Source organism: Solanum verrucosum, unplaced genomic scaffold (assembly GCF_900185275.1).
Source record: "Solanum verrucosum unplaced genomic scaffold, falcon-dt-bn FXZP01000247.1, whole genome shotgun sequence".
Lineage (NCBI taxonomy): Eukaryota > Viridiplantae > Streptophyta > Magnoliopsida > Solanales > Solanaceae > Solanum > Solanum verrucosum.
In genome coordinates this window covers 17,420-43,969 of record NW_026020125.1, presented here as the reverse complement: position 1 = coordinate 43,969, position 26,550 = coordinate 17,420, and the positions used below count along the sequence as shown (strand labels likewise).

General features: G+C 36.4%; 3 pseudogenes; all 3 read left to right on the top strand.

Moving 5' to 3' along the window:
* Positions 1-1,200: 1,200 nt before the first annotated feature.
* LOC125825834 (monogalactosyldiacylglycerol synthase, chloroplastic-like) lies at positions 1,201-7,221 on the top strand (annotated as a pseudogene).
* A 790-nt stretch (positions 7,222-8,011) lies between these two features.
* Positions 8,012-11,075, top strand: LOC125825832 (cyclin-A1-1-like; annotated as a pseudogene).
* Positions 11,076-11,997: 922 nt separating this feature from the next.
* Positions 11,998-26,461, top strand: LOC125825831 (ubiquitin C-terminal hydrolase 22-like; annotated as a pseudogene).
* Positions 26,462-26,550: the final 89 nt, after the last annotated feature.

The window sequence follows — 26,550 nt, the reverse complement described above, 5'->3', positions numbered from 1 at the left end:
AGGTAGGTATCCATTTCTTCATCCCTAACAGGTTGAGCTCCAGCGAAGCTAATATTACTGTCTAAAGACTCCAATTTGGAACCTTTCCATTGTCAAAATTGATTCGTAGACTGAGGTATCATTTAATTCAGCTGATTATATTTGCAGAACTGAGTTGTAGTTGTTGTTCCGTTGATTCCCCCTGCTATTTTGACATTTCTTTACTCTTATATTTAAGACGCCCAATTTTTCTTGTTATAGCATTTCCCTTTCAGTATTTGGTATCTCTATCAGCGGATTCCAATTTACTTTGAGTGCCGTTATCTTTTCCTGCAGCATGTGTGAATTCTTAGACATTCTGGTCGTATTTATGAGTTAACCTTCATGAATGTCAGAATGCCTTTTCTTATAGCCTGTGAAAATCCATTAGACATTTTGTTTGTAGCATTTGTAATCAAATGTCTCCGCTTTATTCATTTACATTGTATGGTGCCCGATTTTGATATTTACGGATTCTCAAATTTGGTAATTTGTTTTTCTCTAATTGTACAATAGTTTTAGCTGTTTGTGAAATGTCTTGTATGATCTGGAACTAATTAATACATGTACCTGCACAAGTGAAGGCATAGTTAGTGAAAATATCTACCAACTTATTCCCCTCTCTGTATGCATGAGCTATTTCCGCATGCTCATTCTTTATGGATCAGGATCTGTAAAAATGTAAAAGATAACAATCCCCACAAATTGAAAAACCTTGCTCTTAGTTAAAATTAGAGTTGTCTCATCAATTATAGGATAATTGTGAGTTTTTTGATAACCAAGATTTGATCCATTTCCTTGAAATCTGAACAATATACAAGTTGAAATTCTCTTAGATTGGATGCTTATACGTGGAAATAACATTGGTTGGAGTTGGCAGTTGAAGACATATGTAGTGTAGTGATTCTTTCGAATTGAATTGTTGTTTATGTTAGCAGTTGGTGGCAACATTCAGAAAATCATGCTACGTGCGAGCAACAAGGGGCTCATGAGTTCTTCATTTCAATGCTGGACAGGATCCATGACAAAGAGGGGAAAGCAAGTTTGGCAATCAAAAGGTATGTTTTGATGAGAATGGTTCTTGTAGGTTGCTTGGACCTCTTTACAAGACTAGAAAAATTGGGATCCGATCAGAAACTGTACTGTGAAATTTTTTAGGAAAAGCAAGACACGTTGAAACAAATGTCCATCAAAAAGCTCCCATTTGTGCTCTGCGTTCATATAAAACGGTTTGAACATTCTCCCACCAGAAAATGGTCCAAAAAGATTGATCGCCACGTGCAATTTCTTTTCTCTTTTGATATGAAGCCATATTTCTCATCTTCAATTGTAAGGAAAAGACACAGGAACAAAATCTTTTCATTTTACGGTGATGAATCAGATGTTTATACAGAATTTGAAATTTTTGCAGTGATCACACATTCAGGAATGTTAGAATTTGGTCACTACTTGACTTATTTGCGTTTGAGAAACCAATGGTACAAATGTGACGATGCATGGATAACTGAAGTCGATGAAGAAGTTGTTAAGGCCTCACATTATTATCTGATGTACTATGTACAGAAGATGCTCTACCACAAGAGATGTGAGGATGTTAGTTGCCAGCCGATGTTGCTGCGAGCAGACACATTTGTTTTGATAGTTGGTTGCTGTTAGAACTTCATAGTTTGTGCGTCGGATATGGATAGGTCTTCTGCATAATTCTGGCTAGCCAGGGAATAGTATTCGGGGGCCGTGAAGCATGATGGTAAGTCTAGGGACTCTCCACCTTCCAAGGCATTCCCGTTAGAGGGATGATATACGAAAATTGCATGGTAGTATAACTCAAAATTTGGATTTCGATATAGAAAGTTGTTAACTTGTAAGAGTTCTTACAAAGATGCAACTAGCATTAGTTTTCCTTTTAAGTCCAGGAGGGCCATCTTTTGCTTAGTCCCCTTTATCTCATCTCTTCAAGATTCTGATAATGTTCATTATTGGCTTCTTAAAAGTGATCTCATTTCCTTTTGGTTTGTTTGAGATTTGTGTTATAACTTATTACATGTAACTTGATTTCTCATTCAAGAACATAGTGTACACGAACAACTTGATGAATTTCATTTCAGGAAAGATGAATGATTTTGGTAAATGTCAGAGTTATTTTGTTTTTCCTATTCACAAGAGGAGATGCCCCTATCTATAAAATCGATTACCGATAAATAACATAAAGAAATGTAACTTGTGGTTGTTGAAAAAAGTTACCCCAAAAATTTGCGCGATTAATTGGATTAGAAGCGCAAAATATATTTGTGTCATCGCCGTATTAATCAGTGAAGATAGATTTGGCTTTTGAGTGACCTCATAAGAATTTACAGAGGGATATCTGTTGGGTGTTTTGGCAGGAGGGAGAGGACATTAAAAGACGTTGCTTAATTGACAAATAGACATAGTTATATCAATAGTACATTATGGAACGTGAATCTTCTTTATTTAAATCGACGACTAAAAATTAATTTTGTCATTGCATATATTTTTTGAAACATTAATGTGACTTCTTTCTTTCTTTTTGAAAGTAAAAAAATGCTCAATATAATACTTTATACGTTTGTTTTTATTTGTCTACTATGTTAAAAATATATGTTTTATAGTACCCATTGATGGTGTTGAATCAGAATGTCCAAAACATGTGCTAATTTTGATGAGTGATACTGGTGGGGGTCACAAGGCATCTGTTGAAGCCATTAAGGAAACGTTCAACAAACAATTTGGAGATATAAATATCAGGTCATTTTGGTTGATTTTGTTAGATAGTGTAGGATTTATGCGTGTTAGCTATGATTAAGAATGTGAGTGTATGTGTATGTTTGTGAATTATGTTTTATTAGTTTAAAGAGGGTGTGCATTGCAGGTATTTGTTACTGATTTATGGACTGATCATACGCCGTGGACCTTCAGCCAATTGCCAAGGAGTTAAAATTTTTTGGTGAAATATGACCCTTTATGGAGAATGACATATTATGCATATGAGCCTCGTGTAGTTCATCAATCTAATTTTGCTGCTACATCTGCTTTTATTTCTAGGTTAGACAACTTCATTAGTTGAATCCATAATGATGCCCTAGTTTGGCCTGCACGTCTGCTGACAGAAAATATAAGACTTAACTTGTGTAAGAAAAAATAATTTTTAGTTACTGCTGCAACAGGAGTATACAACAAGATTGTTAAAGGGACAATTTCTGTTTTGCAAGCTAACACATTCACAAATGGGAAGTTACTCCATTTTAATGTATCAAATGATAATGTATATTTGATTATGGGAATGGTAAGGACAAGTTGCCCTAGTACGCTGTTGAGTGTTATGTATCTTCTTGAAATACATTTTGAATGTCTTTTTTTCTGAACTCATTAGAGGCTCAATGTGTATGCTATAAGCTTTGGTTACTAATCTTTGAATATTGAAATCCATGTTCATGTCGCAAATATTTTATAGACTTGGAGCTATATATCATGATTTGTGGCAATAAACAAACCACTTGGCGTGGTCTTATTTCAAATATGATTATGAGTATGTTTACAATAGAATTGTGAGTCTTGAATCACTATCGAGCAACAATGAATTTCCCTTGATTGTTTGGTTCTGTAAGACCTTCTCTAATTGTTGTGGTCAAAATAAATGTGTCTCATAACAACACAAATCAAATTACACTATTGATACATCTCATACTTATCATACATTGTTAATTTATTATCGATTTCCCCACTTTCTCTGTTATCGTGCATGTTACTTTGAATTTTTTTTCATCATTTTGACCTTAGGATCTCACGGCATTTAAACCATTTTGGCTTAAAAAACTATTAGTCTTTTGGTTTTCTCTATGGAGCTGGACTTCTTGAACCTATATATTCACTCATACACCCAGCTTACAGTTGACTAACTTGACATTTGTTAATTATTGTTGCTTCTGTCATATACCTTAGAGTTCTTCTCTCATAGTGTGCAGGAAGTTTGCTAATGCAGCATGTGCCTCTAAGTATCTTGAGGTCCAAGGGGCTCGTAAAGAAGATTATATTTACTACTGTTGTAACGGATTTATGTACTTGTCATCCAACATGGTATATTTAACGCACATATTAATTGATTTATGCCCTCGTCATCTGACATTGTACATTTTGCACGTATTCACCAAATGTGTAATTTGGACACTAGTACTGATTCTCCCCCCCCCCCCCCCCCCCCCAACTTTCAGGTTTCATAAACTTGTTACAACGTGCTACTGTCCATCGGAAGAGGTTGCAAGAGGAGAACTGAAAGTTGGCCTTCAAATAAAAGTTTTTGGCCTTCCTGTGACTGTCATTTGTGAAGCCTGTTTGCCCAAAGGTAAGTGAAATTCCCCCACCTTACCTTGGTTGGAACATTGAGTCTCTGTTATAATTGTGCATTTATTTTAAATGGACAGTAGTTCCTTATATTATTAATGGGTCGTAGCTACATTGTATTTCCATTTTTATTTTATTCTTTCATTAGTTGATTTTTTGTGAGAATACAAGGATTATATGGTTGTGTGGTATCTCATAGGCGAGAGTTAAGAATTTTGATAAGGAAAATGAAGGAGTTATAGAATATGTATTTGTATGCTGGTTTTTGGATAATGCTGAGAATTGAGAATAGAAGTGCAAGCACTAATAGTTACGGCAGATACTATGTTTCACAAAATACAGTATGGAGTGAGAGGAGAGACCACTATCTATGCAATGGCTTGAATGATACTAGTATCCAGATTCTGATGTGAATAAGAATGTCATAATATCAGCATGAAATGAATATATTTCTCTCATTCGGCTCAATAGTTAATATAAGTACTTCTGATTTAACTATTTCAGACGGTGTCAAACTTATGTAGACATTAAGATGTGCAAGACCACAATAGTTAAATAAGAAGTATTCAATTTGATAAGAGAATCAAAATGAATACTTCTCGATTTAAGTACTCTGGTCGAGCCACATCTTAATATATTTATCTACATAATTTTGATACTATCTTGGTCAAGTACTGATGAATGACTTCTTCTTTTTCAATCCTCTAAAGAAAAAAATTTAATATTAATAGATAAAGATTGGCTTCTTATATGACATATAATAGGTGTTGTGGAAACACAACAGTTTCATAGTTTTCAGCAGGTCATGCACTCTCCATAGGAGTCAACATGAAAAGAAGAAAGCAAATAGGTGAGGAAAGAGAGAGAAAGCAAGGCTAGTCTCTAGTGAACTACTATTGAAAAATGTTAGAGTGTGTTAGAGTCCCTCATCGGTAGGGGAATGGATTGGTGGTCAGTTTATTTGGACTTGGTCAATCCTCCACTCATGAGCTAGGTTTAGGCGATGTATCATATCTTTACAAAAATAAACTCTCAGCAATAAGAATGTAAATTTGGTTTGTGTTGAACACAATATACTTGGGAAGTAATAGTATCTCCTTACCATATGAACTGTGGTTCCAGCATATATAACTTTTACATTTAAATTATATAAATTAAAAAAGTAAACGCAAAACGTACCTCATGATGGTCATTATTAATAACTGTGCAACAATGCTTATCAGATAGTTCCAATTCCCCATGTCCAGGATCATGTCAAACTCAAGATTAGGTATTACTCTTTGCTAATAAGTACAATACATGATTTTAATTCATTTTTACCCACTTTTTTTTTATGTCAAAGAGTACGGGCATTGCTATTCAGACCACAGATAACTCTTACCTCTATTTATTACTGCTTGTGATTGTGTCGAGATTATGAATTATCCTAGTCAGATAGGACATGAGCAAGTGAAGTTTTGATGATAATGGTGGAGAAACTGAAATCATTAGGACTCATGATTTATTAATACATCTAGTCATGAGGCAGAAAATAGATGCTATCTAATGCTTAGGAAATATGCTATATCTTTTAATTTCTCCACCATTTATAGAGATTCAATCGAGAATTTTGATTGAATCAGCTCCAGATTTGTAGAAACGGTTATTATTTCTACATGGTTGTCTGTGAAAATATGATTAAAGTTTCTAGATTGTTTTGTTATGAAATGCTAGTTTGAATTGAGGAAGGAACTTGAAATGGAGGGGAGTCTACCTGCCGTACTGCTAATGGGTGGTGGGGAAGGAATGGGGCCAATATAGGCTATAATTCGAGCACTTGCAGATGCACTATATAATGAAGGGCTTGGGGAGCCAATAGGCCAGGTCCTTGTAATATGTGGGCGGAACAAAAAGCCTGCTGATAGATTGAATTCAGTAGACTGGAAAATACCTGTCCATGTATGTCTCACTTGAAACTTTACTTTCTAGCAGGTTCTCTACTAGACTTTTATTGTATTATCTAAAAGGTGTATGAGGTTGCTGCATATTCTTTATGAAGCTCTCCATTGACCATTCAATCAACCCCTTTTCATCTATCATTTAAGTAGTAAAAAATTCCACCTTCACCCCTAAACTTCTTGGAGTAGAAAATTGATTTCTTGGTGAGTGTTGCTAGTTCTTTGTACGGGTGTTTATGTGTGTGTGTTCGGCTAACATTAAGACTAATGCTACATAGTGTGCACTTTGATAAAGGTTTAATATGGTTGAACATCTTGCGAGTTTTGGGGTTTCTTATGTATTACCTACATTGTAGGTTAAGGGATTTGTCACTAAATTGGAGGAATGCATGGGGGCTTGTGATTGCATTATTACCAAGGTAAGCCTTCTTATTGCTGTCATCAAGCTTCTTCCACCTGTCTACTTCCGTAAACAAATTGTGAAGAGGGAAGATGATATACGCCTCACGTCAAAGTAACAGAAAGAAACAAATGTACTAGTCCGATTAATTTGGTTTTCTATAGGCTGGTCCAGGGACTATTGTAGAATCCATGATTCGAGGACTGACTATAGTTTTAAATAGCTACATTGCTGGTCAGGTACTTCAGTATTCACTATTTTTTTTTAATCTTATGGTCATTTCAAGAAGATGGAAATGTGCCACATGTTATCGAGAACGGATGCGGGGAATTCTCAAAATCACCAAAAGAGATGGCCAAAATAGTTGGTGAGTGGTTTGGTCTGAGACAAGATGAACTCAAAGTGATGTCTCTAAATGCTTCAAGGCAAGCAAAGCCTAATGTTGTATTTAAGATTGTCCATGACATGCATGAACCGCTCAGACAGAGAAGCTGTGTATCACCTGCTTAAATTTAAATTTTTGCCCACCCCTTAAACCTGTATTTAAGATTGTCCATGACATGCATCAACTCAATTTTTGTCCACCCCTTAAACCTGCCACTTTGTCATCTTTCACTCCCTTTTTTGTATCTATTTTCTATCTATTCATTTGGTCATTATTACTTAATAGGTCAAAATGCCCTTTTTCTTCATAAAAATGCTCTATTCCTATTAAAGAATTTAGTTCTTGTTTCTTTTCTTTTAAAATCACTTTAATTAATAAATACACATAAATAGGAAATTATCATTTTTTCTTCTTAATATCATTTTAACAATTAAAATAGATAATTTAATGTACCTTTTTCACTGAAAGTATATTTCATATATATAAAATCATAATAATCTTCATTAATTTTTATTTAGATAACGGTAATAAGATTTCTAATATTGAGGGTGGTGACCTGAAAAAATATAAACAAGAAAGGGAGACAAATGGTGATGGTGTGCATAAAGTTGAGAGTCTTATTTAATTTCTTCAAGTGTCTCTTTCACAAGGGTACAAGATATCCTTTTATAAGATTTAGAAAACATCTGTTTACATCCTTTAACCAAATATGTTAGTACAACTTTAAGACTTACAATAAATAGTTTCATTACGTTAGGTTGATGAAAAGAAACATCCACAATTGAATGGTTTTATAACAATCTATCTTATTGCTTTAGTATTATATTAAGACAAGTAAACGACATCATTTAGGCTTAAGCCTTGACCAACATATAATTTACTAATTTTATAAAATATTTAATTTTACAAGAGACCATGAATTCACGTAACCAAAATTAGCATATAAATTTGTCGCTTCTATTACTCTACTAAAGAGAAATTCCGAGGATATTACATTTCTCACAAATCACTCTCTCAGTTGCCAGCTTTTCAGGTTATATATAAGATTCGTAGGAACAAATCCCACATAAGAGAGAAACAATTTCCCAAGGATTGATTTTGACATATTGTTATCTCAAATTTCAAGAATGATACAACCTTACTTTGTGACTCAAGAATCCACCAACCCCTTTGATTTTGTATCCAAGCTTGGCTCTTTCGCGTTTGACATTAAAGTATATCATATATGTTGAGACTAATGGAGAATTACTTCTATTTGAGAAAATAAGTTTTGTTTTTCGATTAAAGAGTTATTTGTATGGATGCTCACTCGTATTTCTGAAATTGTCTATAAAAAATACTTGTGTTTTCTTTTCAGAACAAAAATATCATTCAACTACTATTTTTCTCAAAAAAATATGTAACACGTCAAAGACTTTCTTCTCTCTCAACTGACATTTTATGAAACAAAAGTAATTTTAATATGCAATTGATGAAAATTAACTCCAAGAATAAAAATATAGATGATGGAGAAACATTCAATTTCATTTTTGAAAATTATTCTAAGAGAAATAAAATCTCAAAATCTCAAAAATAATGTAAATCAACTATTTATAGAAAAAATGTGAAGTGTATATTTGGACGTAGGAAAAATTAGCATAATAATATATTATTCCGTCTATTTCAATTTTGAAAAGAAGTCTGAAAAAACGTCTTAGTGATATTCATTCACAAAAGTTTGAACCCTTGTCCACTCCTAACGTCCATTTCAAGCAACGACTTCTTCTTCATCTTCTTCTTAGTTTTCTTGATAAGGGTTCAAATTTTTTGATATTTCGAGTGTGGTGGCGAAGAGACAAGCAATAGCTGCGAATTCATCGGGGTTGGAGAGTAATCAGGCCGGAAAATTGAATGCTGGAGCGGCCAAGAAATGACGAGAACTTTCTAATATCTCGAATCATACAACCGCCTCTTCTAGTATACTCGATTTCTCATTCATCCGACCTTGTGAGTGTTGCTCTGTTTTTTGTCTTTGTTTATTCTGTGTATTTTTTTTATTGTAGGAAAATAATTGGAGTATTGGGTTTTATCTTCTTCTTTTTTGTGTATTTTTTTTATTACTGGTTCAATGAATTACTTTTTTGTTTGTGTTGGTTATGTAGTTTCTTGTATAAATTTGTGTATGCAAGGAAAATGTAGGTCGATTTTGTGATTTTTTTGGGGGGATTTTCTTCTTGGATTAAATAAGTAAAATGATTGAAGATACTGGGTAAAAATTAAATTTGAGAAAATATAGTGGAGTGATTTGAGCGTTTTTTATATGAGGGGATTTGCGGGAATTTTTTTTTGTCGAGATTGTGATATTTGGAAGTTGAATTCTTCACTGTTGTGATTATGTCTAAGTATTCTTTTAATGGTTAAAAAGTATTATGAATGGAAAATTTGAAACATCTTCCCCCAATTCCTGCTTTTTGTTAATCTGTCCACTTTGCATTTTGAACATTTGAAGAAAGTTCAAATGTTTTATTTTATAAGCTGTTTTGCAATGAGAGTAAATTGAAAAAAAAAAGATTGTTCCTCAGGGACTGCTGTTCTGCCAGCATCTTCCTCTATCAGACTAAATAACAAACCTGTTTCTATTCAAACTGTTGTTCCTAAGATCACTATCATTCCTCTTTCTGCCACTTGCAGCATGGACATTTCTCCATCTCACTCAGATGGATCATTAGTATCCATGGATGAATCTATGTCAACTTTTGACACAGTGAGAAGTCCGGAGGTCGAATACATAAATGACCATGAATCGGCTATGGTTGATTCCATCGAGAAGAAGGTGTGAAGCACCCTCTACATCTCAGAACATGTCAAAGCAGCAGGTTTTGATTTTTTCAGCAGAGAGTAGTCCTTGTTCCTGCAACAGATATATGCAAGGGAGATGCATTGTGGACTTGGAATCAGGGGATAAAATTGTCAGCATTGATAACAATCTTATTGACCCACAATTATATGCTGCAATGCCTGTGACATATACAAACACTTGAGAGCCTCTGAGGTATAAAATTGTTTACCCTCTTATCTCTTTTTAGCTCTTTGGCTCTTTGAATTGGATGTTGCTACTAACTTTAACTGAATTGCAGTTTTACTAACATTTGCTGCAAGTTGTCGAATATTTTTAATGTTATTCATTGTACTAGGTAAAGAAAAGGCCTTCCACAGATTTCATGGTGAAAGTACAGAAAGACATCAATCCTGGCATGCGTGATATCTTAATTAACTAGCTTGTTGAGGTAAACTTCTAATATCTTTCTTCTCTACAGTTGTGTCCCTGATAAAATGTCAGTGTGCCCAACTTACGACTTAATTAATGTGGATGAGCTCAGAAATTCATCAGTTTTATACAGAACTTGTTTGACGGCATAGGTTGCCAATGAGTACATGTTTGTCCCAGACACACTGCATTTGACAATTAACTACTGATCGATATCTTTCGGGCAATTTGATGGACAGACAATGATTACAGTTTCTTGGAGTAGCTTGCATGATGATCGCATCGTAAGAAATACCTTCTGACCCTCTACTGCATATGTTTTCACCATAATCTTTACAACATTTTCCTTGAGTGCTTTTCATATTCTTGTTTCCTCAAATATTTCAAGCATATCTGAAAGAAAATGCTCTAAGATATTAATATGATAAAAGCTTTATTGCAGAAAATATGAGGAGATCTGTGCACCTCAAGTCGAAAAGTTCTACTACATAACAAACAACACTTACTTCAAGGAGGAGGTATATGGTCTTGATTCACAGAACCCACAGTGGTTAAACTTTGCAGTGACACTAAAACTTACGTATTATGCAGGTATTGAAAATGGAGTCGACTGTTTTAAATTACTTGAAGTTTGAAATGACAGCTCCGATAGCCAAATGTTTTCTGAGGTTAATATCTTACCATTATCTAGTAGTTGCTTTTGAGTATGATGATTTAGGAACTTATTGTTGAGATATACTGCAGGAGCAATGTTATAACTAGAAAAATTTGGGCGTCCCAAATATAAGAGTAAAGAAATGTCAAAATAGCGGGGGGAATCCTTAGACATTCAGGTTGTATTTGTGAGTTCACCTTCATGAATGTCAGAATGCCTTTTCTAGTAGCCTGTGGGAATCCATTAGACATTTTGTTTGTAGCATTTGTAATCAAATGTCTCCGCTTTATTCATTTACATTGTATGGTGCCCTATTTTGATATTTACGGATTCTCAAATTTGGGCATTTGTTTTTCTCTAATTGTACAATAGCTTTAGCTGTTTGTGAAATATCTTGTATGCTCTGAAACTAATTAATACATGTACCTGCACAAGTGAAGGCATAGTTAGTGCAAAAAATCTGCCAACTTATTCCCCTCTTTGTATGCATGAGCTATTTCCACATGCTCATTGTTCATCATCTTTTGAATAGCCCTCACATTCACAGAAATCAACCAAGGTACCTACCATATACCATTTAGGAGCTTCATAGTTGTTAATGAATCAAATTCCATGATTATTGGTGTCAATCCATTAGCTAGACAATACTCCAGGCCACCCTCAATAACCTTGATTTGAGCCTCAATAGCTACACAATCTTTCAACTTTGTGGCTTCAGCATAATAAAATCTCCATCTGATTTTCTGATACAGAATGCTACTGAGGCAGGCCCAGGGTTGCCCCTACTAGCCCCATTAGTATTACTTTTGAAACAATTACTAGATGGTGCCTTTTATATCACTATTTTGTTGCAAATTAATGGCCTGTAATCCTATAGATATTAAACCATTTCTGGCCATGTGTTAGGAACACCACTCATCCATGGGAACTTAGTCTTGACAAACCAAATTGATTGTCTTGTGATTCCCAGAATCATTGCTCTGATGGTCATATTACTTCCATCCAAAGCCCTGCAAGCATCTTGCAGAGTACATGGTGAAAAATGGTATATGTGGGTACAATTTGATTCAAGATTGTTTTAGGACAACTCCATTGGTAGGACAACATTGGAGATGTCGAAATTGGAGATACCTAGATGTACTTTTTGTAGTGGGTGTCAGGGCAGATTATACATGTGTTTGATCCTAAGTTGCATGCTCTTCACTTTTGATGCCGCACTCATGTCGGATTCTCCAAGAACGCACTACTTTTGGAGAATCTGGCACTCACCCCTTGACATTTTTGAAGAGTCTGAGCAACATAGGTTTGATTTGTTCATCAGTGTTTTGTTGTTTGTCAACAGAATCAAACCATGTCCTTTGGCATGGCCACTCTCAAGATGGACATGAGATTTTAGTAGTTATGGAAAGGGCTGAGCTTTATTGCTCTGTGTGTTGTGATCATGTGTATGATCCTGATTTTGATAAGGTTGTGATATGTAAACATATGAAGGGATTTTCAAGAAGTGAAAATGGGGCTGAGGAGAGTGAGATGCGATTGAGTAAGAGAAGAAGGTTGAGTTTTGGGATGGATTTAGATTCAAAGAATATGAAGAGATTATTTATTCGGAAATCGAAATCATGTTTTCCATTGGGATTAAGAGGTTTGAACAATTTGGGGAATACTTGTTTCATGAATTCTGTGTTGCAAGTGTTGCTTCATGCACCCCTTTTGAGAAATTACTTCCTTAGTGATAGACATAACCAAGAAATTTTCAGAAAGATGTCCTTGGATGGATTGTGTCTGCCGTGTGACATTTTCTCATGTTTTCAGCTGTATTTTCTGGTGATCGGTCCCCTTATAGTCCAACTCAGTTTGTTTACAGGTCTGTTACTGTTAGTTGGATTTATCTCCTATGATTGAACTCGAGTAGCTTTCTATCTATCTTTGCCACTGAAATTATTGATACTAGATACTTGAATTATAACTGGATCTGCAAAAATGTAAAAAATGTTTAATCCCCACAAATTCACAATCTCTCTTCTTATCAATTATAAGTGTAATTGTACAACCAAGATTTGATGCATTTCCTCTATAACCGGGCAATATGCAAGTGTACAATTCTCTTATAATGGCAAAATAAAAATCTCTATGATGTAGTAAGATATCATCATCAGATGCTTAGATGTGGAAATTGTTAATGTTGGTAAGAGACTTGACATGTTGAAGACCTATGTTGTCATTCTTTTCGATTGAATTGTTGTTTACGTTTGCAGTTGATGGCAACATTCAAAAAATCATGCTACCTACGAGTTGCAGGATGCTCATGAGTTCTTTATTTCAATGCTGAACAAGATCCATGACAAAGACGGGAAAGCAAGTCTAGCAATCAAAGGTATATTTTGATGAGAATGGATCTTATACTACTTGTCTATTTTGGACATCTTCTGGGGTCTGTTGCTTAGATAATGGCTCATCTCTGTGTCTGAAATACAACACAGTGAGTAGATATAGTACATATCTTGTTTATGTAGATGCTCGTTTCCTATTTCAAAATTTCGGCATGTACTTTCATTCGGGATCAATTTCATTGATAAGAGAAAGGGTGATTCATGTATTAAGACCTTGAGAACTCGAGATTTTTGTGGCTTCCTCTTCCTCGTTGTCTCTTACAAAGAAACATTTCTTAAACAGATAATAGAGATTGCCAGTGTATTGCTCATAGGGCTTTCTACGGGCTCTTGAGATCTGAAGTCACATGTGCATCATGTGGTTTCACTTCAACAACTCACGATCCTTGTATGGACATTTCTCTTGACTTGAGTGCGTGCAACTCCAGCCGAAAGGATTTAGCTAGCAAGTCTAGTAAGCCAATTGAATCTCTTGTAGGTTGCTTGGACCTCTTCACAAGACCAGAAAAATTGGGATCCCATCAGAAACTGTACTGTGAAAATTGTCATGAAAAGCAAGATGCTTTGAAACAAATGTCCATCAAAAAGCACCCTCTTGTGCTCTACTTTCATATTAAGCGATTTGAGCATTCTCCCACCAGAAAAATGTCCAGAAAGATCGATTGCCACGTTCAATTTTCCTTTTCTTTAGACATGAAACCTTATTTATCGTCTTCAATTGTAAGAAAAAGATACGGATTAAAAAGCTTTTTCTTCAATTGAAAGCAAGATGTTTTGAAACAAATGTCCATCAAAAAGCTCCCTTTTGTGCTATGTTTTCATTTTAATTCATTGATCCCTTTTATTAGCATGATCAATTGGCTTTTTGATTAGTCATCATTAGAACTGAAAATATGATTTTTTGAGTTTGATTGCTCAACATGGATTAAAATCCTTCCAAATTTCCTGCATTAGTCGTTCTAAATGTGAATGCCTTAAGCATGTCTTCTACCTATTCCTTGCTATTGTCCAGTATAAGTGTTCCTTTTCTCATCTCCCTTTTCTTGATTAATTTGTGAAACTTCAGCATAACTTGTGTCCTTTAGTGTTTCCATAGTGATTTATTTACTCAGAATTGTGTACATGCAGAGAGGATCAACATTGATGGGATAAAACAAGACCCTTGGTTCCTTCCTTTTCATTCCCATTCATTGTAAAAACTAGGAGAGACAAATTGTATTAAGGTAAGAATCACAATATTTAATAATTACTATGCCCAACTCAGTTTTTCTTCTCGCTTCTTTTTGTTAAGTACATTTTTCTAAGTTTGGTTTTTTCTTTTAAGGCGAGCAGGAGGGGGAAATTAGGGCATGATGCCTCGAGGCAGCAGGGTGGGGGTGGGCCATGGGGAAAGATGGTGCTGTCTCGAGATGGAGGGATGGGGTGGGGTCCTAAGGGAACAACGATGCATTGAGGAGAGGGAAGGGGTGGGGTCCTAAGGCACGGCGGTGCCTCGAGGCAGGGAGGGATCGAGTACTCGGGGCATGGAGGTGCCTCGAGACGGGGGAGGGTTGGGGTCCTCGGGGAACGACGGTGCCTCAAGGCGGGGGAAGAGGGGGCTCAAGACATGATGGTGCCTCGAAGCGAGGGGGGTGAGGACCTTCGGGGCACGATGGTGCTTTGGGGCGGAGGGACTTGGGGAATGATGGTGCCTCGAGGCGGGGGGTGAGGGGAACTTAGAGAGCAATGGTGCCTCGAGGTGGGGGGTAGGGGGGAGGCTTGGGGAACAATGGTCCCCAGAGGTGGGGAATAGGGAGCCTCGGGGTACAACGATGCCTCAAGGTGGGGGTGGGGTCCTCGGGGAACAATAGTCCCTTGAGGCAGGTGGGGGGGTCATCGGGGTACGACGGTGCCTTGAGGTGGGTGGGTTGGAGAGGGCCTCAGGGAACGACTGTGCCTCGAGACTGGTGGGTGGGAGGGGGCCTCGGGGAACGACGGTGCCTCGAGACGGGTGGGTGAGAGGGGTCCTCGGGGAATGACGGTGCCTTAAGGCGGGTGGGAGGGGTCCTCGGGGAATGAAGGTGTCTCAAGGCGGATGGGGGAATCCTTGGGGCATGACGGTGCCTTCAGGCGGGTGGTGGGGCGTCCTCGGGGCACGATGGTGCCTCAAGGTGTGTGTGTGGGGAAGGGGGTCCTTGGGGCAAGACAGTGCCTTGAGATGGGGGTGGGAGGGGGCCTCAAGGCACGATGGTGCCTCGAGGCGGGTGGCTGGTGGGCCCCAGGGAATGACGGTGCCTCGAGGCGGGAACGGGGGGAGGGGGGGAGTCGGGGTACGACATTTCTTCAAGGCGAGGTCTGGGGTCTTCAGCCCACGACGATGACTTTAGGTAGGGGGTGGGGGACCTCGGTGCACGACGATGCCTCGGGGCAGGGCGGTTCGGGGCCATGGGGAACGACGGTGCCTGGGGCGGAGAGGGGGGCAGTAGGGGCCTCAGTGCATGACGGTGCCTCTAGATGGGGCAGTGGGGAGCCTCGGTGAATGACGATGCCTCGGGGTGGGGGTTTAGGTGGCCTTGGGTTACGATGGTGCCTCGGGGCACGATGTTGCCTCGAGGCTTGGGGTGGGGCCCTCGAGGCACGACAGTGCCTTGAGATGTGTGGTGGGGGCCTCGAGGCATGATGGTGCCTCGAGTAAATTGACTGCTTAAGTAAAACAAACCAAAAAAGTAAACGCAAAACGTACCTCATGATGGGCATTATTAATAACTGTGCAACATTGCATATCAGATAGTTTTTGTTCCCCCATGTCCAGGATCATGTAAAACTCAAGATTAGGTATTAACTCTTTGCTAATAAATACAATACATGATTTTAATTCATGTTTACCCACTTTCTTTTTTATGTCAAAGAACTACGGGCATGCTATTTAGACTACAAATAACTCTTACCTCTATTTATTACTGCTTGTGATTGTGTCGGGATTATGAATTATCCTAGTCAAATAGGACAGGAGCAAGTGAATTTTTTATGATAAAGGTGGAGAAACTGAAATCATTAGGACTCATGATTATTAATACATCTGGTCATGAGGTAGAAAAAAGATTCTATCTAATATTAGCTCAGTAAATATGCTATATCTTTTAATGTCTCCACCATTTATAGAGATTCTCTTCTTGCACCTCATTTATTCATATCGAGAATTTTGATTGAATCAACTCCAGATTTTGTAGAAACGGTTATTATTTCTGCATGGCTGTCTGTGACAATATGATTAAAGTTTTCTAGATTGTTTTGTTATGAAATGCTAGGTTGAATTGAGGAAGGAACTTGAAATGGAGGGGCATATACCTGTCGTAGTGCTAATGGGTGTGTTATTGATGCGTTTGTCGGGAAACAATATTACAGACTACATGTGCAACGGTAGATTATTCAAGTTTACCATCTATAGCATCTTAAATTCTTCAGTACTGCAACATTTTTTTCTTCCATTATACGATGTTATGTTATTACTGCAAAAGTGCTGCTTCTATATTACTTAAGACAAAATAATCTGTCTGGTTCTTGACATAATTGGCTTTTCAATTTGTATGGATTACAAATATTAGGGAATTCTCAATTTACTTCTATCTGCTACTTTTTGTGGCTAAAACTAGTGCATCATTTTTGTGGGTTCATTGCCGCTGACAGGATTGCTAAATATTCCATTATCGGCGATGTTTTTGGTCTTCTTTCAGTAGTGTGTTATGGCCTATTCACAGGTAGGATATTTATCAGGTTTGGGATGATATTGTCGCTTCTATTTTACATTGATAATTCTATTTTCATGGTCCTTATTTTGATCTGTGTACGATTTTCTCGATGTACTCAGTGCTTCTCATGAAATCTACTGGATCAGGAGAAAAGGCAAATATGGAGAGGTCCTTCGGATATCTAGGCTTATTCACTTTGGTTGGCCTTTGGTGGCTTGGTAATGTACATTTTGGAAACCACTGACAGCATGAATTTTATAATTGTTCTGTCATAATTAGAGATGCTTCCCATTCTTCTCTCTGTTTGGTCTATTAAGAAGTAATAACATTCTTATGAGTCGGTATAAATTGAAAAGCACAAGAATTGAACAATGTGATCAGTTCTTGATCTTTTAAATTTGTTCGGGATCGGAGGTGGACGCAGAAAAAAACCCCAAGTATATACCGAAGGGATAGAAAGAGGGAAAATATAGGATAACCATGCAAAAGATTAAATTCTTCGGGTATCTAATAAAAGGTAACACCATTGTTCTTCTAAGGAAGGCGATGTCCTTTAGGTAGTGCTCAAATTTTGGAACTGAATTCATTTAGTTCTTTTGGGCCTTTTAGGTTTGGAGTTGATCTATTTGTACCTCATAATTGTCTTTGTGATGAAAATGTGTCATTTTGGTACTTCTAGGTCTAAGTTGATGTAACAGTGATATAGTGTTCCATTTAATAGCACCATTCTAGTTTAATCATCTTAGTTTTGACTTGGAAATGGAGTTTAAGAGTAGGTGAAGAGTTGAAGGCTTCATGTAGAAATTATAATATATCTAGTCCAATTAGAGTTTACTTCTTACATAGTCTGACCTTTTATAAGGATAGAAGTTTGATAATTTTTGGTGCATCTTGAAAGGGAAAGACAAACGATCTTTTCCGTAATGCGTGGAATGCAAATATTTGGTAAGCCAGTGGAAGAGAACTTGCATAATTCAAGTGTGATACAACCAGTCATATCATTTCCATCCTTAATTTGAATATCTACCTTAAAGAAATGGTTGTGTATTACTGATTTTTATCACACCCTATTCTTTTTCCCAGTGTGGCCATTAAATGTTGTTGGGTTGGAACCTAAGTTTGATTTCCCAAGCTCAGCTTCTATTGCCGAGATTGTGCTGCTGAATGGATTTATAGGGAGTTTTCTCTGTGACTACTTATGGTACGTACGAGCACTTATCCTTGTAAAAAATAAGAACAAATAACTTTTCTCGAATTGATTGTAAACAAGATATATGCTTGGCTCCAGAAATAAGTTAACTTAAACTATTTGAAATGAGATAAATAGTTAAATAAGGAAAATTTACTTGAATCTTGAGATTCTTTATTATGTCAGAATTAGGAAAACTTTCTATACAATTAATCTTGTTAAGAAAGTTCCATCAATGGATATCATGAGTTGATGTAACTGAGTGACGAGTAAAGTAGAGGAAAGAAACTTGAGTAGTTGCAACTGAATGGGAAAAGATATAAAGATGGTTCATTCCATCATCTAGGTCTGGTTGTAATTAGAATATAGCAACTTCACTAGCTAATCGACTAAACCAGCTTCCAACCGACCAATTAACTTAACTAAGCTCAGAAACTATTTTCTACATCACACCACAGCTATGGCTTATCGTATTCCTCACCGCCTTTATTCCACTCCCGTTTCTTCCACACCATGCTTAGTAATCCTAAAGTTAGACGACAGAAGATATTCTTCACACCCAACTTGCACAAGAAGGATTTATGCCAACTCTTTTCTAGGCTCTTAATCAAGATATCTGTTAGTTGCTCCTTTTTGTGAACGTATCGTCTACTAGTAACACAAACCTTGACCTTCTTCCTTATGAAATGACAGGCAAAATCAATAGAAAACATCTAGAGTATGAATAAAGTTGCATTAAATCTCGACTTCAAATGAACCCATTTGGATCTTTAATTTGTTAGATCCACCTTTTTCATTTGGTGCTAAGGTTAAGATAATCTTTATCATCTCGATTACTCGATACATATTAAATAACACTGGAGAAAATATTTCCTGGAGTTGAGCCTTCCTCTCTGCACATCAGCTAATCAGATGATAGTGGAGGCGAAATGAAACTAAACCACAACGAGAGAAAATTAATTAGCTAGGACAGGTTGTTCAGAGTCCTTATTTTTGCTATATTGAAGATCACTGTCTTAAATTTGTGCTGCTCAAACTCTTCCAGAATCTGCCCTTCACTTTTCTCTACATTGATATCTTCTCTATATGCTTTTAGATTAACACACGTAATTTTTGGGAATATGAAACCGGGCTCTTTTAGTAGTATGGACAACACCATTAGTTGCTACACTGGGTATGTCATGGACCATACCCCTTGTTATGATCGCTGACATGCTAGTTAATGGACGTCGTTACTCTACAGTGTACATTCTTGGATGCATTTAGGTTTTTCTTCAATAAATCTATTACTTTTCTACATGCTTGGAGTATGTTTTAGGAACTGAGAAAAATTAACATGTTAAAAACTCAAGTTCATTAACACCTTTCTCTTTTGCTTCTGTTTTCAAGGTTTTCGCTGGATTTTTCATAGCTAACCTATCTGACAAATGTTCATACCGTAGAAGGTGAGAAATTTTTAGTCCAAAGTGTATATATATATATACTATGGTAGAAAAACAAAGTTTTCTTCCCTATGATAATACTATGGTCAAATTGTAATAACAGCATTTCAATTTTCAAACTGTATATAGTTTGTTATTTTTTTGCAAATGTCCGAAACCCTTCTTACTTCTTTATTATATTGGAGAATTTTTTCTTTTGGTAGGCTAACTCCATAAAGGGCTGGTGGGCGGGAATAGAGCCTTTAGCGTCAATGTCGATGAAACAAAGTTGTCTGTTTATGGTATGGAATAGGAAGAGCTGAAAATGGAAGAGATGTTTGTTAAGGTCGGCTTTGATGAAAGCAAAAAATGAAGCAAGTTTAGTGAACATAGAGATGGATTTTGGTGCAAGTTAAACATCAACTCAAGAAAGCGATTGGCGAATGGGGATAGGCTCGAAAAAGGCATTTCCCCTTAGACGAATAATATGACCACTAGCCTTCAAGCCCATTCCATGAGACAAGACTTCTACCGCTCTTAGTTCTTGGATCGATCAAGTTTTGAATGACTTTATCGTCAGATCGTTCATGTGTTTCGGATATGAAGTCTCCTTCGAACCTCTAGACAAATGTGCTATTGAGATATTGAGCCCTTATGGTATCTCGTACACATTTCGACGACTGGCCGAGCAAATAAGTCAACTTCAAAGTGGATTTTTTTTGCGAAGAGTACGTTATGATATGTGGTCACTTGTTGATAGATCTAAAGTTTATGTTGTTCATGCTATTGACCTTTTATCTACATCTTCCCTCGTAGAGTTAAATGTTTTTATAAGAAAAGACTTTCTCAGTGGAACAAAAAAAGAAAAGAAAATTGAGTGACTTTTAAAAATAATTATTATTAATTGAAATATATATCTACTACTTAACAAATTACTACTAGCAATCTATTGGATCAACATTGTTTGAATTATTACTTTTTCAAAGTACAGAGAATCTATGGATTTTCATTTTTTTATAGACAAAACAATGTTCATAGCTTCTTTAGCATCTTAACAATGTATAAATATTTGAATTATTACTTTTGGACTATCTAAATAGCAAGGACCAACAAAAATGACAAAACTTTGTTGACCATTCCTTGAAATATCAATTCAAATCGTATGATAAAATGTTGTACTATATATACAATATTATCCCGTCTCAGTATATGTGGTATCATTTATTTAACATAATCATTTTTTCTTAAAAAGAATAGTTTTGAAATTTATAGTCTAAAACAAATCTTAGATATTTTTCTGACTATGAATCATTTCATTGAGGTTAGAAATTAAATATTTTTTAATTCGTATGACATTAAAGTATATCATCTAGGGAAAAAAAGACAAATATACCCTCGAACTATCAAAAATGGTATACAAATACCCTTCGTTATACTATTGAGACATTAAAGCCCCTGCCGTCCAAAAAGTGGAACATCTATGCCCTTCACTCTAACGGAAGGAAACGTGTCGTCATCCTATGCATCTACCCTTATTATTCATTAAATTATAAACCCACGACCCGAATTAAAAAGACCCACCCAAATAATCCCTAACCCACCCATTACTAACACCTAACAATATACCCAAACCAACCAAAATACACGCCTTGATCCTCTGTTTAATTCTTCAAAAATCTCATGCAATTTTTCCGACTACTCATTTTATTTCCTAAAAAAAAACCTAAAAACACAATCAACCCAAAATTGGTTTTGAAAGGAAGGGTAAGCATTTGATTTTGAATTCAAGTTCAAACATGAAGATGGGTGAAGAAGAAGATATACAAGGGTGAATCTCGTGATGGAGTGGGATAGAACCTCGGATTTGAGTGGAGAAGAAGAAGATGACGTGATTGAGCAAGAAGTTGAGGACGAATTAGAGGATGGGGAGAAGCTAAGGTTTTAGAGAGCTAAACAATTTTAGCAACCATGGTTGTTCTATCTAGGCTTCAAAGCTTAATCAATAAAACTTCACTCAAAAATCTCATTCACCGCCATCTCCTCCGCCCCGCCGCTGCCGATGAAGATGATTTTATCGAAATATGTCCGAAAAAAATCTCACTCGCCCAATGAGTGTAACAAACGTACCGCCAACACATAACGACTATTCTTATGTAATAATTTTCTGGTGCACCGGCCCAACAATCCTCATCTTTCCAGAAAACTTCACATAACATTCTCACCTCATACGCTCATCACTTTCAGCTCCGGCGGACCACACATCCTATACTTGCACAATTGTTATTGGAGATCGAAGAACTTTGATGATGTGTATGGAAGCTGCGATGATTTTGATGAGGATGACGATGACTATGGCCGTCGTGGTGGCTGTCGCAGTGGTGGCTCCGTGGCTATGCTTATACAGTGTGGAATTTGGACCCAAATATCACTTTAATTTTGCTTTACTATTTGGGTGGGTATTTTTTTAATTCGGGTGGATTTTTTTTGTGGGTTTAAAATATGGTGAATAATAAGGGTAGATGCATAGGATGACAACACGTGTCCTTCCGTTAGAGTGAAGGGTATAAATGTTCCACTTTTGGATGGCAGGGGCTCTAGTGTCTCAATAGTATAACGAAGGGTATTTGTATACCATTTTTGATAGTTCGGGGTATATTTGTCCTTTTTCCCTATCATATATGTTGAGACTAAGGGATAATTACACCTATTTGAGAAAATAAGTTTTGTTTTTCAATTAAAGAGTTATTTGTGTGGATACTCACTCGTATTTTAAGAATTGTCTATAAAAATTACTTGCGTTTCTTTTAGAATAAAAATATCATTTAACTACTTCTATTTTTTTCTCAAAACAATATATAACACGTCGAAGACTTTTTTCTCTCTCAACTGGCATTTTATGAAAACAAAAGTAATTTTAATATGCAATCCAAGAATATAAATATAGATGATGGAGAAACATACAATTTCAGTTTCGAAAATTATTCTAAGAGAAATAAAATCTCAAAATCTCAAAACGAATGTAAATCAACGATTTATAAAAAAATTGTGAAGTGAAGATTTGAACATAGGACAAATTAACATAGTAATATATTATTCCATCTATTTCAAGTTTTAAAATAAGTCTTGAAAAACGTCTTGTGAAATTCATTCACAAAATTTTTTATCCTTGTCCGCTCCTAACGTCTCTTTCAAGCAACGACTTCTTCTTCTTCTTCTTCTTCATTTTCTTAATAAGGGTTCAAAATTTTTGATCGTTTCGAGTGCAGATAATCAATAGTTGTGAATTCATCTGAGTTGGAGAATAATCAGGCTGGAAAATTGAATGCCAAAGCGACCAAGAAACGACGGGAACTTTATAATATCTCGAATCGTACAACTGTCTCTGCTCATATACTCGATTTCTCATTCCTCCAAACTTGTGAGTGTTTCTTTGTTTATTATATGTACTTTTTTTTACTGTAGGAAAATAATTGGAGTATTGGGTTTTATCTTCTTCTTTTTTGCGTAATTTTTTTATTACTGGTTCGATGATTCATTTTCTCTATGTTGGTTATGGGGTTTCTTGTATAAATTTGTGTATGCAAGGGAAATGTAGGTCGGTTTTGTGATTTTTTTTGGGGGGGGTTTTCTTCTTGGATTAAATAAGAAAAATGATTAAAGATACTGGGAAAAAATAAATTTGAGAAAATAAAGTGGAGTGATTTGAGGGTTTCATATGAGGGGATTTGCGTGATTTTTTCTTTCTTTTTTGGTCGAGATTATGATATTTGGAAGTTGAATTCTTCACTGTTTGTGATTATGTCTAAGTATTCTTTTAATGGTTAAAAAGTATTATGAATGGAAAATTTGAAACATCTTCCAGCAATTCCTTCTTTTTGTTTATTTGTTTTCTTTGCATTTTGAACATTTGAAGAATGTTCTAATGTTTTATTTTATAAGTTGTTTTGCAATGAGAGTGGATAACAAAGTGAAAGATGTTACATTGTATTTAAGTAGTGGTAGCATTCACGAATTTCCTCAATGTATATGCACTTTCTCGTTATTGATAAATTTGAATTTCTGTATTGTGAATTCGATGAAAGACTTGTTATTGCGTGGAAGTATCTGACTTTTTTCTCAATAGCGTTAAATGATGAAACTGTTATGAATTTACTGTCATGTTGTCTTGCTTTGGAAACTTTGGAATTGTTTTTGTTTAATGGTTTTTGTAGGCTGTATTGAGATTATGATTTTGAGATATTGAGAGAGGAGAGAAGAAAGATATTTATTGTTTCTTGTCGAGTGCTTTTTCCTCTGGATTGGAGGATTCAAGCCATCAGAACTCATAAATGTAGTCCCTGGTGCACTTTACTGCTTTTTTTGAACTATTTTACCTTCATTTGCTTTTGACTTTCTCGTAGCGTTTTTCATGCATAAATATCCTTAACTAGGCACAAATCATATCTGATGTATAGGTCATTAGATACCATATAGTTTATATTACTTCATTTGTCACCAAATGGAAAGCAAAAAAATTATGAACGCGAGATTTTTAATTGTATATCAACTTTACACAGGTGGTGATGCCACAACTCGAGCCCTTGGTGGATCAACAAATCATTAAAGTGTGTAATTTGCGACACTGTTGCTAGCTAGCTGAAGATGCTCTCACACAGGGAATGGATAAACTTCAGCATACTTTGGCTCAGAGCATCCTAAATATGAACACAGGAGCTGGAAATTACACTTCCCAAATGGTTTCTTCTATGGAAAATTTTGAAGCATTAGAGAGCTTTGTTAACCAGGTTTGTCTCACTTTCACTGTCGTTTTGTATCTCAACGCGTTCAATGGTCATTCAATATCGTCTAAAATCGAGTATAAAGATGACTGTAATCCTGAAAGAAACTGATGCGCATGTTCAACTAGTACACATGGTTCTTCAATTACAAATAATTAGACTAGTATAATTTAGTAAATAGTTAATTGACAAGTCTTTTGGGTTCGATAATCTGGTTATTTTAAGAGCCACTATATTACTTGCGCGACCACGTACACTTGCGTGTGCAATTGGGAGCAACAAGTTTTCAGAGCCGCTGTCGAGGACTTAGAAATTAACTATGCATCAAGGGGGGGATCGAGGCATGACGGTGCCTTGACGCGGGGGTGAGGGGATCGAGGCACGACGGTGCCTTGACGCGGGGGTGGGGTAGTGAAAGGATAGAGGCACAACAGTGCCTTAAGGCGGGGGGTGGGGTTGTGGCCTCGAGGCGGGGGGTGGGGGTGGGGTTGTGGCCTTGAGGCGGGGGGTGGGGGTTGTGGTCGAGGCAGCTTCCTTTTTGTCCTCACTTTTTTATGGATCAGGATATGTAAAAATGTAAAAGATAATAATTCCCACAAATTGAAAAACCTTACGTTTAGTTAAAATTAGAGTTGTCTCATCAATTATAGTATAACTGTGAGTTTTATAACCAAGATTTGATGCATTTCCTTGAAATCTGAACAATATGCAAGTTGAAATTCTCTTAGATTGGATACTTATATGTTGAAATAACATTGGTTGGAGTTGACAGTTGAAGACATATGTAGTGTAGTGATTCCTTCGGATTGAATTGTTGTTTATGTTAGCATTTGGTGGCAACATTCAGAAAATCATGCTACCTACGAGCAGCAAGGTGCTCATGAGTTCTTCATTTCAATGCTGGACAGGATCCATGACAAAGAGGGGAAAGCAAGTTTGGCAATCAAAAGGTATGTTTTGATGAGAATGGTTCTAATACTTTTTGTCTATGTAGGACATCATCTGGGACTGCTGCTTAGATAATAATGCATATTGTTCATCTCTTTTTGTTTGAAATGCAACACAGTGAGCAGATATAGTACAGATCTTGTCATGTACATGCTCAATTTCCGATTTCAAAATTTCCTCATGTACTTCCATTTGGGATCAATTTCATTGATGAGAGAACTAGAGAGTTTTGTGTCTTCCTCTTCTACATTGTCTCTTATAATGAAACATTTCTTAAACAGATAATGGAAATTCCCATTGTCTCTTGAGATCTCTGATGTCACATGTGCATCATGCTATTTCACTTCAACTACTCATGATCCTTGTATGGACATTTCTCTCGACTTGAGTTCTTGTGACTCCAACCAAAATGATTTTGGTTGTAAGTCTAGTAAGCCAAGTGAATCTCTTGTAGGTTGCTTGGACCTTTTTACAAGACCAGAAAAATTGGGATCCGATCAGAAACTATATTGTGAAAATTATCAGGAAAAGCAAGACGCATTGAAACAAATGTCCATGAAAAAGCTCCCACTTGTGCTCTGCGTTCATATAAAATGGTTTGAACATTCTCCCACTTGAAAAATGTCTAAAAAGATTGATTGCCAGGTGCAATTTCTTTTCTCTTTTGATATGAAGCCATATTTATCATCTTCAATTGTATGGATAAGATACAGGAACAAAATCTTTTCGTTTTACGGTGATGAATCAGATGTTTATACATAATTTGAAATTTTTGCAGTGGTCACACATTCAAGAATGTTAGAATCTGGTCATTTCGTGACTTATTTGCGTTTGAGAAACCAATGGTACAAATGTGACGATGCATGGATAACTGAAGTCGATGAAGAAGTTGTTAAGGCCTCACATTGTTATCTGATGTATGCTCTACCACAAGAGTTGTGAGGATGTTAGCTGCCAGCCGATGTCGCTGCAAGTAGACACATCTGTTTCGATAGTTGGTTGTTGTTAGAACTTTAGAGTTTGTGCGTCGTACTTGGATATGTCTTCTGCATAATTCTGGCTAGCCAGGGAAGTCTAGGGACTCTCCACCCTCCAAGG